This window comes from Dermochelys coriacea, chromosome 3 (assembly GCF_009764565.3).
Source record: "Dermochelys coriacea isolate rDerCor1 chromosome 3, rDerCor1.pri.v4, whole genome shotgun sequence".
NCBI classification, from domain to species: Eukaryota; Metazoa; Chordata; order Testudines; family Dermochelyidae; genus Dermochelys; species Dermochelys coriacea.
This window is the reverse complement of record NC_050070.1, coordinates 64,724,565-64,738,459: the sequence shown is the minus strand read 5'-3', so window position 1 is coordinate 64,738,459 and position 13,895 is coordinate 64,724,565.

Below are 13,895 nucleotides of genomic sequence, written 5' to 3'. Positions count from 1 at the left end.
TCCCCCACCCTCACTGGGCTAGGGCAGGGGGTTGGGGTGTGGGAGGGGGTGAAGGCTCCGGCTGGGGATGCGGGCCCTGGGGTGGGGCTGGGGATGCGGGGTTTGGGGTGCAGGAGGGGGCTCCAGGCTGAGGGGTGGGGCCGAGGGATTCGGAATGTGATAAGGAGCTGCGGGTTAAGGCAGGTGTTGGCGTGCAGGAGGGGATGAGGGCTCTGGGGGGGGGATGAGGGGTTTGGGGTGCAGGAGGGGGGCCTGGGTTGGGGGGCTCAAGGTTGGGGGTTGGGGGAACTTAGGACTCAGGGTTCGGGCGTGGGCTTCCCTCAGGTGGCTCCGGGTCAGCAGCGCAGAGTGGCTAAGGCAGGCTAGTACCTGCCTGTCCTGGCTCTATGCTGCACCCCGGAAGCAGCGAGCAGGTCCAGCTCCTAGGTGTGGGAGGGGGCAGGAGGCTCTGAGGTGCCGTGTGCCAATCTCACCCACAGACACCCAACCCCCCGCTCCCATTGGTCAGGAACCAGTGCAGAGCTGGTGCTCAGGGCAGGGGCAGTACGCGGAGCCCTATGGCCTGCCCTGCTTAGGAGCCGGACCTGCTGGCCACTGCTTTTGAGAAGCAATGTGTACTGTGATGTTATCAAAAACCAGCAGAACTATTACGTAGCCCTCTAAATTTACATGGTGCTTGACAAAATTATATAAGACATATTCCTTACTCTGAAAAGCTTTGATTGTCTTAGACAAAAATATGTAGGACAACTAAGGTATGAGAGAGATTATCAGTGAAGAGATAAATGTAGGAAGAATGCGGAAAAGAGGATTTGTGGAAAGAGTAGATGGAGACCATTTGTACACAGCTGTGTATGTTATACATGAAGACTGACTACAATCTTTTAGGCTAAAGAGATACTAGCAACTTTAAAAAAGTCATATTTCCATCTGAAACTGTTGTACTTTGTATTATAACGTGTTCTCTAAATGACTGTAACATTTTTTTAGTATGAATTGAATTAAATTTCAAAATGAAAAGTAACGTTGAACCAAAGAATTAATCTTTGTTTCAAAGATGTCAAAATGGGACACTGCGTCAGAAAATTCATCAAAACCAATCCTTTCCCAGGAACACCTCGGGTTTCAACAAATCCACATTTGTTCGGTGAAAGGTGTTTCATAAAAAGATTCATGACTGACTGTATTTGGGAGCTCTTCGCTCCCAGCATTCTTCACAGTCTATTAGATGTGTCATCATTTTATAAGTATACAGTACAGTGTCACTTTTACACATTTGGAATAAGGGCACACAGTATTACACAAAGTAAAACTATTTCCCTATGTTTATTCCCCACCCTACCCCCTCTACCCCCCGCTGTTCCTCAGACGTTCTTGTCAGCTGCTGGAAAAGCCCACCTTGATTCTCACTACAAAAGGTTTTCTTCCCCCTTTCCCCCGTTCTCCTGCTGGTAATTTCTTACCTGATCACTCTCCTTGCAGTGTGTATGGTAGCACCCATTGTTTCATGTTGTCTGTGTATATAAATCTCCCCACTGTATTTTCCACTGAATGCATCCGATGAAGTGAGCTGTAGCTCACGAAAGCTTATGCTCAAATAAATTTGTTAGTCTCTAAGGTGCCACAAGTCCTCCTTTTCTTTTTGAGTATAGTCTAACAAATTCCTACTCTGTCTGAAAGGAATTTTGTAGCTTCTGGTTATTGGTTTACGTAGTTAACAATAAGACATCCTCCATTGTCTTTAAAGATGTAGCTGGTTAAGCAGAGTGGTGCAGTGGGAGCATGCTGGGTCCATAATCCAGAGGCTGATGGATTGTAACCATCCTCTACTAGCATTCTTTGGGGGTTAGACTAGAGGACCCTTATGGTCCCTTCTAACTCTATGATTCTAAGACTATCAGAACCATAGATTGATAATAGAAACATTTTTTCAAAATACTTGTGTAAAATCATCTTGAACTGTTAAATTAGACTGAAGTGCTCCTGCATCTCTAGACAAAAGAAGCTATTGGAAAGGGAAGATTTCAATTTTTAGCCAAGAGAACAGGTGGCTCTCAATAAGTTGGTTTACTAATAAGAAAGAGCAGCTGGTTGCTTACTGTCTCTCTGAGGGGTGTAAATGAGACAAAGGAAAAAATCTCAAAACTGAGTCTTCTCAATGGATTGGCTAGATACTGTACATTCTGCACCTGGTTGAATGATTGCTTATGAAAATACTTTCCTCCACTCCCTCCCCCCCAACTATAAAAACGAGAGCTGGCAAACATCACTGTAGCAAAAGAGATCATTTTACCTTGATGCTATGAAGATGAAAATATTTACTGTTGTCTACAATTAGAGATGGGACCAAAGCAGAACCACAAATCTGAGCACAACTCCTGAACATATGGAACATTTGGATTCAGTTTTTACTTTGAAGCTTAGGGCTCCTTGCTAATTACTATTAACAGTATTTATAAGGAGAAAATGGCAGAGGGGCCAATCCTGTGAAGGGCTGAGCAAGGGCAGCCAATCCTGCAAGTTAATGCAGTTCAATGGATGCACAGAATGCTTTGTATTTCCCAAGGATTGGGACTTGCATGTATGTAACTCTTTTTCTTTTTTATATGTTGCTCCTTCCAGACTGCAAATAATAGTCTCCCACTTTAACTAGTTTACCAAACACAGAACCATTCTTTTATTGAAAAATATTAATACAACCTATGTTCATCTTTGTTAAAAATACAAACCCCAGGTTACATTTATTTTAATATACTGTAATATCCAGGTTTATGTTTGAAATTACAAAATGCAGAGCGTCAATTATGAATAATGGCTGGGTGAAAGGAGGCTGCTTTTTATAAAATAGCTTATCCTTTAGATGCCTATTTTCTACACACTGAACCTGTACACAGGTTTTCTGCACTGGGAATAAATTAATGGATCAATTAAAGAGGACAAATATTTTAGTGCAAGCTGCACTCATGCTATCACAGAAAAACAGATGCTGAAACAGTAACAGACATTCTTGAAGAAACAAAAGGTTTATCACTAGGCAGGGAGTGCTGGCCCATTAACAGCAGCACTGATCGACTTAGAAGACATAAAATTCAAAAGATGGTTACTCGTACTAAAAGTGCTCCTGATTCTGATTAATACAAACAGCCTCCTCTCTCACCTATTTCAAAGGCATGAAGCTCAGACCCAGAACACTGCATCACTTTTAGCATCTATTTAGTATATACCAAAAAAAAAAAAGAGTTTCTGATCTATGGAAGACTGGTTTGAAGGACAGAGTATTCATCATATTCCTCCATCAATGGAGTTCTAATTGTGGTAAAAAGGATCCTAGGTATATGTGACAGTCTGTATCCCTATGTTCACCCTTTTTACAAGACTGAGTGTGCCTTGTGAAGTCTCATTTGAAAACTCATAATTTGCTGATCATTATTGTGCTGGTAAATTATGTGTGGCAACATTGTCTTTAAAGTTATTAAATTCTACAACATGACATTACTGAGACATGCTCCAAGTTTAGAAAAGCAGGCAGAAACCAGTTCTTCAGAGACAAAAGGCAAACTGATGCCTCAGCCAGGTGTCAATAAAATCAAATGGACTATCACCTGGTTAAGTGGCCATTCTTTGGCAGGAAAAAGGGTGTGAGCAAGAAATCTACATTTTGGCAAAGAAACAGCTGGAGGTTCCTGTCCTCACAGAACTTTCATGAACATCAGCTGGAGATGATTTTCAAAGAAAAATAGAACTATAAGAAAGGGGAACAGATGCCCCAAAAGATCTCTCCCTTCATCTCTATTCATGGCATCAACAATGCTTGAAAAACAAAGGAAGTATCTTTGGACTGGGGAGAGATCCTGGCAGAAATGAATTCAGCCAGTAAGACTGCTAGAACATGTGGTGAGAGAGACTTTTGCTTTGAAATCACTTAGCTTGTTAAATTAGGTGTTAATTGCATTTTACCTTTTATTTCTTTGTAACCAATTCTGACGTTTATGCCTCATTACTTGTAATCACTTGAAATCTATCCTTCTATATTTAATGAACTTGTTTTATTGTTTTATCTAAACCAGTGTGCTTGGATTGAAATGTTTGGGAAAGTCCATTTGAGATTTGTGCATATTGTTTTCTATTAATAAAATGACAGACTTTGTATGAGCTTGTATTGTCCAGGAGAGTGCTGGACAGTACAAGATGCTCATTTCTGGGGGAAGGTCTGGTACTAGGAATTTGCTGGTGTTACTCTGCAGTGTAATACAAGAGTAGATGGCCAGAGCACTCGTACTGTATAGCTGGGAGTAATTTAAATGGTGGAGGCTGTGTGTGAGCAGGCCAGGAGTGGTTGCTCTCACAGCAAAGCAGTGTAAAAGACACCCCAGGTTGGAGAATTGAGGGTATGGGAACAGCTGTTCAATGGTCCAGATTGTACCCTGGGTAATGGCACAGTATAGTTTTACTACAAATGTTAATATCTGTGTTGTGTAGTTGTGAGGGATTAAAAAACTTGATTCCTATATAAAGTAATTGGGAATATTTTCCTGTTAAAGTCTGTAGAATCTGTTTACCTTTACCAATGAAAGTTAAACCTTTTGTGGTCATAGCAAACCTGTATTTCTTGTTGAAATTATGGCAGAGATTATAGAGCAACCTATTGTAAGACAAGGTGACTCCCACTCAAATGACCATGCTCAGGACCGTCTTTGGGGAACAATTTCAAAAGCATGCAGATTTTCAAATGAGAAAGTGCTCTCGTGAGGGACTTCACATAGATATGTAGGTGCCCAGATACGATGGTGATGTGTCATGTAAATACCTAGATAATTTATCTGTTAGAAGTGTAGGCCAGTGGGGGAATCACACATACATATGGACATTCATGTACTAAACGAAAGCTGTGTACCCCAGATTTACTTGGCTCCACAGACAAAACACACAACTCAAGTGGATTTAGTAGACTTAAACTATTTACAGCTATCAGCTGCAAACATCTTGAAGTCCTTATCAAAATCTTCAACAAAATACCTCCAGTTTATTAACATTGTTTGACAAGTATCTAGGGTGGAAAGTGAGCACGGCATTGGAAAAAAGTTGAGATTTATGGAAGGTCTTAGCTGTGCATCCCCACAGTTCCTAGGTTTCTTTTTGGGGATGTGATGGTGATGAGAGGGAGGTTAAGGTATAACAGTACTGTGAATTTTCAGGTGTTCTAGCATTTGTTATACTTTTCCAAAACACACAAAACCAGCAACTTTCTTAATGGCTTTCCCCCTTTAGGCAATGATGGATATTTACATCCTTAACTTCACCTTAATTAAATGTCTTGCCTGTAAGTATGTATTGAAATAGCCTTATTTAAAGCCGGATGAGAAAGGAATTCATTAGAGGAGAGTCCACAGCACAGTTCCAAAGCATTTTCCTTCTCTGTGCTCTCTCATCGGTCCACTTTAATCCTTCATCCTGTGGCACTGAAAAATCATTTTTAAAAAAGTGCAACCCCATTTATTCCTTAAATTTGGCTCTTCATCTGCACGACTGTTTATGCATTGGGTTAGGTTACCTACTTTATGGTGAATATTTTTGAGCTACCTGTCAGTATCATGATAAATCTAGTTAATTCTAATACATACAGAGTTATGTGGAATTAACTGTTTGAACCTGTTGCATGAAACACGATAGCTGTAAAGACTATACCCTGGCTCTGTGTTTGCTCTGTTTTGCACAGCTGTTAGAAAATCTTCAGAGTCTAGTTTCATGCACTTTACCCATTCTAAGGCACCAAGTATTTATGCAGTACAATAAATATTGATTATAAAACTCATGCTACAGCTTAGTTGCTCTCCTGTTCAAGCATCTACAGTGAGGTGACACAGAATTGTGTAATGCTGGTTTTACACTCCTGTATATAGGCTTCCCCTCCCCACTCCCCACGAATGCTGGATCATTCTCAGCCTCTAAAACATCGGTTTCCCATTCTCTTAGGAAATGTCAATCTAAAAAAAAAGATGATTCAGTTCTCTCCTCCCCCATGATGGAGTTATATTATATAAGGAAACAGCTGCTTAATATACACAAATCATATACATTTGTTTTCCTCCTAACCCTCAAAACGTCCTGATTAATAGAGAACCTAGTACTCTCAGTGCAGCATTTCAGCATAGGTTTATTATTATTTATTTGTGTTACTGTAGCACCTAGGGGCCCCAGCTGAGATCATTGTGATAAGCCTCATTGTGATAAGCACTTGAAAGTACATAAATGGAGATCCTCCAGTCAAAATAGACAGTGAAAAGGCAGGAAGAGAAACAAAGAGGTGACGCGACTTTTACTAAAGGTTATACAGTAGGTCAGTAATAGAACTGCGAATAGATCCCAGGTCTCCCGATTCCCTGTCCAGTGCCCATCAGAGGGTCCCACCTCAGAGCAAGCAGCACATGGAGAGAAGTGACTCATCAGCTGGTACGTCCTTGTGGCAGAGTGTGGGGTTGCTGGGTCTTCCCACTGGTTGGCACTTCTAGCTAGGTCACTTAAAAATTCAGTGCCCTTCCGGGATATTCAAGTTCATCTGGCTTCCTGTGGGCTGGCAGCAAAGTCCTTCTAAAACAGTCACAGTCACAGTTTTTGGTTGTGTTTAGAGTGGGAAAGACACATGTCCAAGGGGTTCTTCCTGGACCCCTCAGCAGAACTCCAGAACTACAAATAAACTAAACTCTACCAGAACATCTCTAGGCTTGAACCTCTCTGTCAGCTCTCAGGAGACCTTCCCAGAGCCCTAGCCTGGAGCCGGGCTTGTATCTCCTTGACCAGCAGTCCCCCTCTTTCATCCCCAGAACTAGATTGTGCATTAGCAGCTGCAAGGCCTTAGCAAGCGTCTCTCTCAGCTGGCTCCTATCCCAGTTAGCCTTCAGATTCCAAGCACTTAGCAGGCTAATCTTTGGCTGGAGTCTGCCCTGCTATGAGGCAGGAGGCAGCATTTATACTGGTCCCCATCTCTCAGCTCATCCCCAGTTAGTAGGTGAGAGAGGAGCTGTCAAGGCTGATTCCCCACTCTGGCACTTTGAGTGGAGGAGGTGGGGGCCTGCAAGGACTCTAAAAATTAATACTGGCCACTCCAGGCTTGTATTAAATTCCCACGGTTATAGTTTTTCTCTGACCTTGGATTGGTAAATGCTGCCACCACCCAAGTGCAAAACCCCTTGAGAACACAGGAAGGTGCACTTGGGAATTCCTTCCTGTGGGGTACCCTCAAGCCCTCCTCCCGGGAAGAGCTGAGAAATAAAAACAAAGAAAATCAGCTGTTGCCACCAGCAAATTAAACAACATATGCACAAACCTCTTAGGACACACAAATCCAATTCTTTTCTTACAAAAAGGTAAATTTTATTAAAAAACAAAAGGAAGAAAATACATCTGGGAACTTAGGTTATTGCTAGATTTAAAAAGAGCAACTACAATGATTAAGCATCAAGAATAGTTTCTTGAGGTCCAGCTTAAAGGTTATAAGCAAAACAAAAGCATCTGGGGTTAGCACAGGGGAGTCTACAAGCCATAAAGAAATAAAAAGAGATAAACCTGATCGCGTCTTCCTAGACATTTCCTGATCTACTTACATATCTGGTGTTTCAAATAAGTAGTTTCTAGGTAATGATACCTATGATTTTCCATTCCTGGCCCCAAGCTTCTTACAGCATAGCTGCTGCCCTGTCTGCCTCTCCCCGAGAACAACTACAGACAGACAAAAGGGGAGTCTTGTTTCAATTTTTAAAAGTTCTAGCCTTCCCATTGTATCTTTGGCCAGGTGCCCACACAATTCCTTTTACCCATGCATAGCAGTGAGACTTTTAACTCTTTGCAGGTAAAGCAAGTAGAGAACAGCTACAAAGAGGGATTTTATAGCTATTCTGGCTGGGTGCATAAAAGGGAGCTACCCCTCCCCCCTTCATTTATCACCTCTCTGCATGGCTCCTGGCTCCAGGCTCTTAAGGATATAACATGGGATTTTTCTCCCAAGTACCATTATTCCTGGGACTTTGTGCTCCTATCAATATTCCCGAGGTCCTTTATATATAGGACCTTTCAAACCATGCCATATGACAGGGTAGGCTGACCATCAAGCAGCACTGCCCTTAATGGAACACTACCCATCACAGTGTCTTATGCATTAGATCACACTGCCTTTCATGAAATGACAAGACAAACAAGAGGAACCAGTTAAAGAAATTGTTTCTAGTTTTAGATTTTTTTATTATCCTAGAATCAAAATTGTGTAGTCCTTATTTGGCAAATCTCCCATTGCTTTCACTATGAATTTTGCCTGCATAAAGGACTGCAAGATTGGCCAACAGATATTAGAGATAAAAAAGAAATAGGGTTTGTCTGTCCGGTGCTTTAATCTGCACTACTGTGATGCAAATTTTAGTTTGGACTAGCATGTCCCACACTAACTTGCCTGTGCGGACCCTGCTGGCCCATGTGGTTCCTGTTTAAAATGGGAATACATCAACATACACAAAAAAACTTTTAATGTGCACCAGCAGGGTCCACATGGGGCAATTAGTGCATGACACACTAGTGTGGACTAAAATTTATACCCCTCTGGTGTGGACTAAAGCACTGTTTGGACTAGTACCTAGTGGTAATCTAGTTCACGGCCTTGCCAGAGTAGTATTATTCCCTGTGGGATATTTTTAGCTTTGTCTTGCTAGAACATTCACATTTTCTAAGTGTAAATGAAGTTTACAGGTCTGATTTACACATGTGACCTACATATAAGATTTTGTCTGACCAGTATTCTAAGTTTTATCCTTTTAGAGAATTGTATCACAACATTTCCTGGTATGCAGACCAAAAACCCAAAATAGCGCGCGCGTGTGCGCGCACACACACAACTTATCCTCCCCCCACTTTTTTTTTACTTAATGTCAGTAAAAACATTTATATATTCACTTATTTTCTGACCCACAAGGGGGAAGAGGGATTCTAATGCATGGAAAGCCAGTTGAACCCATTTTTTAGGAACGTTTTCTCCCTCTTTCTGAAACCACTTCTTAAGGTGGCTAGAAGAATCAAAGTGGCATCTCTGAGAAAATTAGATTCTATACAGAACAATCTGCAGAATGCCATCCAATGGGTGATAATCAGACTATTGCCATTTGGACATGTTCAATAATGAAAAGTCTTTTAAACCAGACAGTAGCTTGTACTTCTGACAGCTTCTGTTTCTTGTGACAAACTTTTCTTTTAACCTCAAAGCCAAGCAAAATTAATGGTAAATTTGGAACGTGTAACATGGCATTTTACTTACACATTTTCCCTTATGCAAGATACTATATGAACTATGAATGTAACTGGATATTTATTAGCTTTCCCTAACCTATTCACACCTATTATTTTTAAGAAGCTAGATATAACTGAAATGTGCTGTGATATACATTATCTAGTGACAACTGGAATATAAAGTTAATGAAATTTTCTGTTTGTTACCTGGGTAAATGCACAGCTCCAAGATGATCTCTGGCTTTCCTAGCTCTCACTGTGCTGCAGATCTCATGGGGTATACTTAGTCCTGCCGTGAGTGCAGGGGACTGGACTAGATGACCCCTGAGGTCCCTTCCAGTCCTAGGATTCTATGATTCTATGACCCAGAAATATCTGCATTGTAGTCCTTGCTCTTTCGGTATGTCTTTGCCATGATGAATGCATGAGCTTTGCATAGCACAGATTATTTAAGTGATCCATATCTCAAAATCAGTTTGACCAATTTTATTCAAGCATTTCAGAAAATTTTTTCTTAGCTTTCAGAGTAAAGTTATTGAGTAAATCAGGTTTGATAGTCAAAATTTAGAAGTTGGGAAGAACTAAAGACTGGACTTATAATAGAAACTGGTTGTAACCTTAACTATAGAGATACTTCTTATCTCTCTGTATTATAAAGTTCTTAATTTTATAGTTTTTTCAGTGTTTATCTGTATGTCTCTCAAAACCTTTTTTTCCTTGCTCTGTGTTTTTTTTGCTTTTCTTCTTCATCTACATTGTTGGTTTTGTTTTTACCCTGTGTGTATATTGCTAGATGATGCACACTACAGCTGGTATTAGTTTAACTTTTGAATGCTTTCCATTCCAAATCCGGAATGTTTTACCTCATTCACTTTCAGCAGCACTTCCTGTATGCTTCCAAAATTTGCTTTTTCTCCTTAAAACAAAACAAAAACCAACTGAGACCAATTAACTGATCATGGTCACAAAATTTGGACACCTCCAAACAGAGTAGAATGAGTATGCTATTGCTCACACCACCTACTTGTCTCTCAGTGAGTTAAGTATTTTGGAATTGTTATTCAAAACAGAAGGGAAAATTTAGCACAAACCCCCCATAAATACTTCCCATTAGCTCAGAAATCGCAAGCTGATTTTTCCTCCCTTCTAATCTTACAGTTCCCTGAAACCATATCAGTTTGTCAGACATATTGTTTCTAGTGTGTGTGTGGGGAAAGAGAATTTAACCCCTCCCCCGCCCCATTTCAAGAACTAGAAGCACAGAAAAGCTCTCAAAGTCTAACAAGTCTCAAACTGCTAATCTCTAAAGTGACACTAATGTTAAAGAAAAACAGACCCACAGAAGAGAAAACTGGCAGCAACCATTTCTGTATGTCACACTCTACACATTGTTCTGGTTCACCAAGGACGCCTGAGTTACAAGAACACAACACCATCTCTGCTTCTATTCTGCTTACTGCAACAGGGCTACAGTCCAGCAGCCAAACCCCATAAAGTTGGCTGCTTAACTGAGAAAAGGAATTTTAATACTGAACATGATCAGAAATGCAGCCTCTCTCCCATCTTGTTCACAAATGATAATAAAAACTAAAGAGCAAGAAGGTGTTATGTGAGGAGTCACAGAGCATTGTGACACCTGTAATATTTAGTCCTGGCCAAAAAAAATCTCCCATCGAATCAGTGATGATGGAAAATCTAATAATTTGGGTTTCCGTTCAAGTCAATGGGAGATGCAGGTAGTAGCCAGCAGCTCTTAAAATCAAGCCATGTTTCCTTAGGGTTTAAATATGGATTTAGGTGCCTAACTGTGGGCATCCAATGTTGCCCAGCAAAATTATATCTAAAACAACCCCCCAAATAAACAATATCTTGATGGCTGCTGAACAGTGCCATAAAGCACATTAAAAATGTCCCACAACAGCCTTTAGACAAAATGACTCCAAAGATATTTAACTTTCCCCATCTTTCATTCTGAAGTCCTATCTGTACTTTAAAGCTGCACTTCTCAGGGTGAATCTCCTTTCTGGCACAGCTGCCTCACTCTGTAGGCAAGTGACTGCAAGTTGCATTGCCTGCACCAGCAATGGTGAATCATGTGCTCTGTTCTTGTTTTTAAACTAATTGCTGGATTTGGAAAATACATTTTATTGAACTGTTTTTTATTATTTGCTTTGTTGCTACATTGCAGGGGATTTGGGTTCTGCATCATCTGTTTTTCCTCCTCAGGCTATAGCTTTCATCCATTTGTTTCTTTGTTACCAGTAGAACTAAATGTGCTAAATGTTCATATCAAAACTTGAACCTGCTTGAACTGAGCCTGTCTAGATTTGATAGGTACAGGTGAGAGGGAGTTCACACAATGGAGAAATGTACAGACTTTTTCAGAAGATTCCTCCCATTCAGCCAGCTTTCATCCCCAACAAGCCATCAACAGGGGTGCCTCCCCTCTGCTTTTTGTGTAACCCAGCATCTCCCGACCTAGATGTCTGCCTGGTACCATCTTGCTGCTCTCCCCGTCTTCTATATTCAGAAGGCAGGCATGGCCACTGCCTCCTGTCTCAATAGTAAATGGGGGTCCCAGGATCTGATGAGAGGAGTGAGGGGGATTTTAGTCAGTAGAAGCGGGAGTGGAATGGTGGAAAGCTCCTTTGAATGCTCAAATTTGCAAACTCAAACTACAAAGAAAACATTAAAGAGTTTGTCTGCTGTTAAGCCCTCTGTAGAGTTTGTGCAGCTCTAGTTTCTAACTTTACTGCTAGCAATTTTAGACAGTTCAGTCTTTGTCTGTAAAACAAGATAAGGTGAGGCGTGTCTTGGCTATGGAAGTCATTTGTTAAACATACTGTAGCTTGCTGCCCATAAGAACATAAGAATGGCCATACTGGGTCAGACCAAAGGTCCATCCAGCCCAGTATCCTGTCTACCAACAGTGGCCAATGCCAGGTGCCCCAGAGGGAGTGAACTTAATAGGTAATGATCAAGTGATTGCTCTCCTGCCATCCATCTCCACTCTCTGACAAACAGAGGCTAGAGACACCATTCCTTGCCCATCCTGGCTAACAGCCATTAATGGACTTAACCTCCATGAATTTATCCAGTTCTCTTTTAAACCCTGTTATAGTCCTAGCCTTCACAACCTCCTCAGGCAAGTAGTTCCACAGGTTGACTGTGTGCTGAGTGAAGAAGAACTTCCTTTTATTTGTTTTAAACCTGCTACCCATTAATTTCATTTGGTAGCCCCTAGTTCTTATATTATGGGAACAAGTACATAACTTTTCCTTATTCACTTTCTTCACACCACTCATGATTTTATAGACCTCTATCATATCCCCCCTTCGTCTCTTCTTTTCCTAGCTGAAAAGTCCTAGCCTAGCTCAAGATAGCTTCATACTTGAGCACTCTGTGAATTCATTGATGATGGAGGTCAAACATACTTACACTATTTGTTAACGCTTTTGTGTGTGATGTCATCTATATAATAAGAATTCAGGATTGTCGCTCTAAAGCCTGGATTGTCTGAGTCGGTTTGAAGCAATTGAAACAGCTACAAGCATGGTTGAGAGCTCTTTTTGTTCAGAATATCACCAAGTTCAATCAACATGGAGTTTCACAGCCTGTTACCATCCAATTTTTAAGCTCTCAGCCACTTTGACCATATGAATTACAACTGTGTGGCATACAGCTACAGTAAGGCACGTGTCTGGTACCTCTCTGGGACACAGAACGATTTGTGAAAACCATTGCTTATCTGGAGTTTTGCTGAAAAAAGTGGAGTTTTTTAGTTTAGCTACAGAGCTAAGCTGCCTAGTGGTAGGAAACTGAGGCAATGCCCCCCCCAACAGGCTAGACACTGTGATATCTGAGATAACTTAACCAATTCCCACCCTTACTCTACAGCCAATTTGCATACAACAATTTCATGGTTTTATGAGGAAGACTGCACAGACAGTGAATTACTTGGCCCACCTGCCACACTTATGTGACAGCACGGCTTTCAACTATTAGTGTAATACTATTTTAAGTTCTGCATCCTCTTGTGGATAAAAGTTATTTGTCTCCACCTAAGACTGTTGGATTTGATGTATATTATCTTGCTTTTCTCTGTTTCCCTGCAGAAACTACAAGACAAACCACTTGAAAAAAGTTTTTGTTTGGTCTGTCTTTATTGCTTCCTTACAGGGATCCTGAAGAATCGACCTTGATTAGGATGCTAATCAAGTAATCCAGGGAAAAAGTGCTTTCCTTTGCCTATTTATTCCAGTAAAGAGAACTGCAAAATGTAGCATAAACAGCTAATTTGCTTTTCATTTACAGTCATGAAGAGGAAATATGGCTACATAATCTACATTGATGGAAATAATTTCCAAAGAGCAGCTGAATGGAGAACCTATAAAAATGTACACAGGGAACTTTTAGTCATACCATTTGCTGTGTTGCTCCGACATGGCGCCTGTCTCATAACTGCAGAAAAAATGGACCGTATGGATCTTCATAAATGGTTACTACAGTACGCAAAATGAAGAAAGAAAAGCAATTGTTTCCTAGATACTGTGGTAATGGATACATTAGAAATGCATGCAGAGAATGTCTCAGAGACCTGAGCGGATTTGTATATATACACTAGCAGT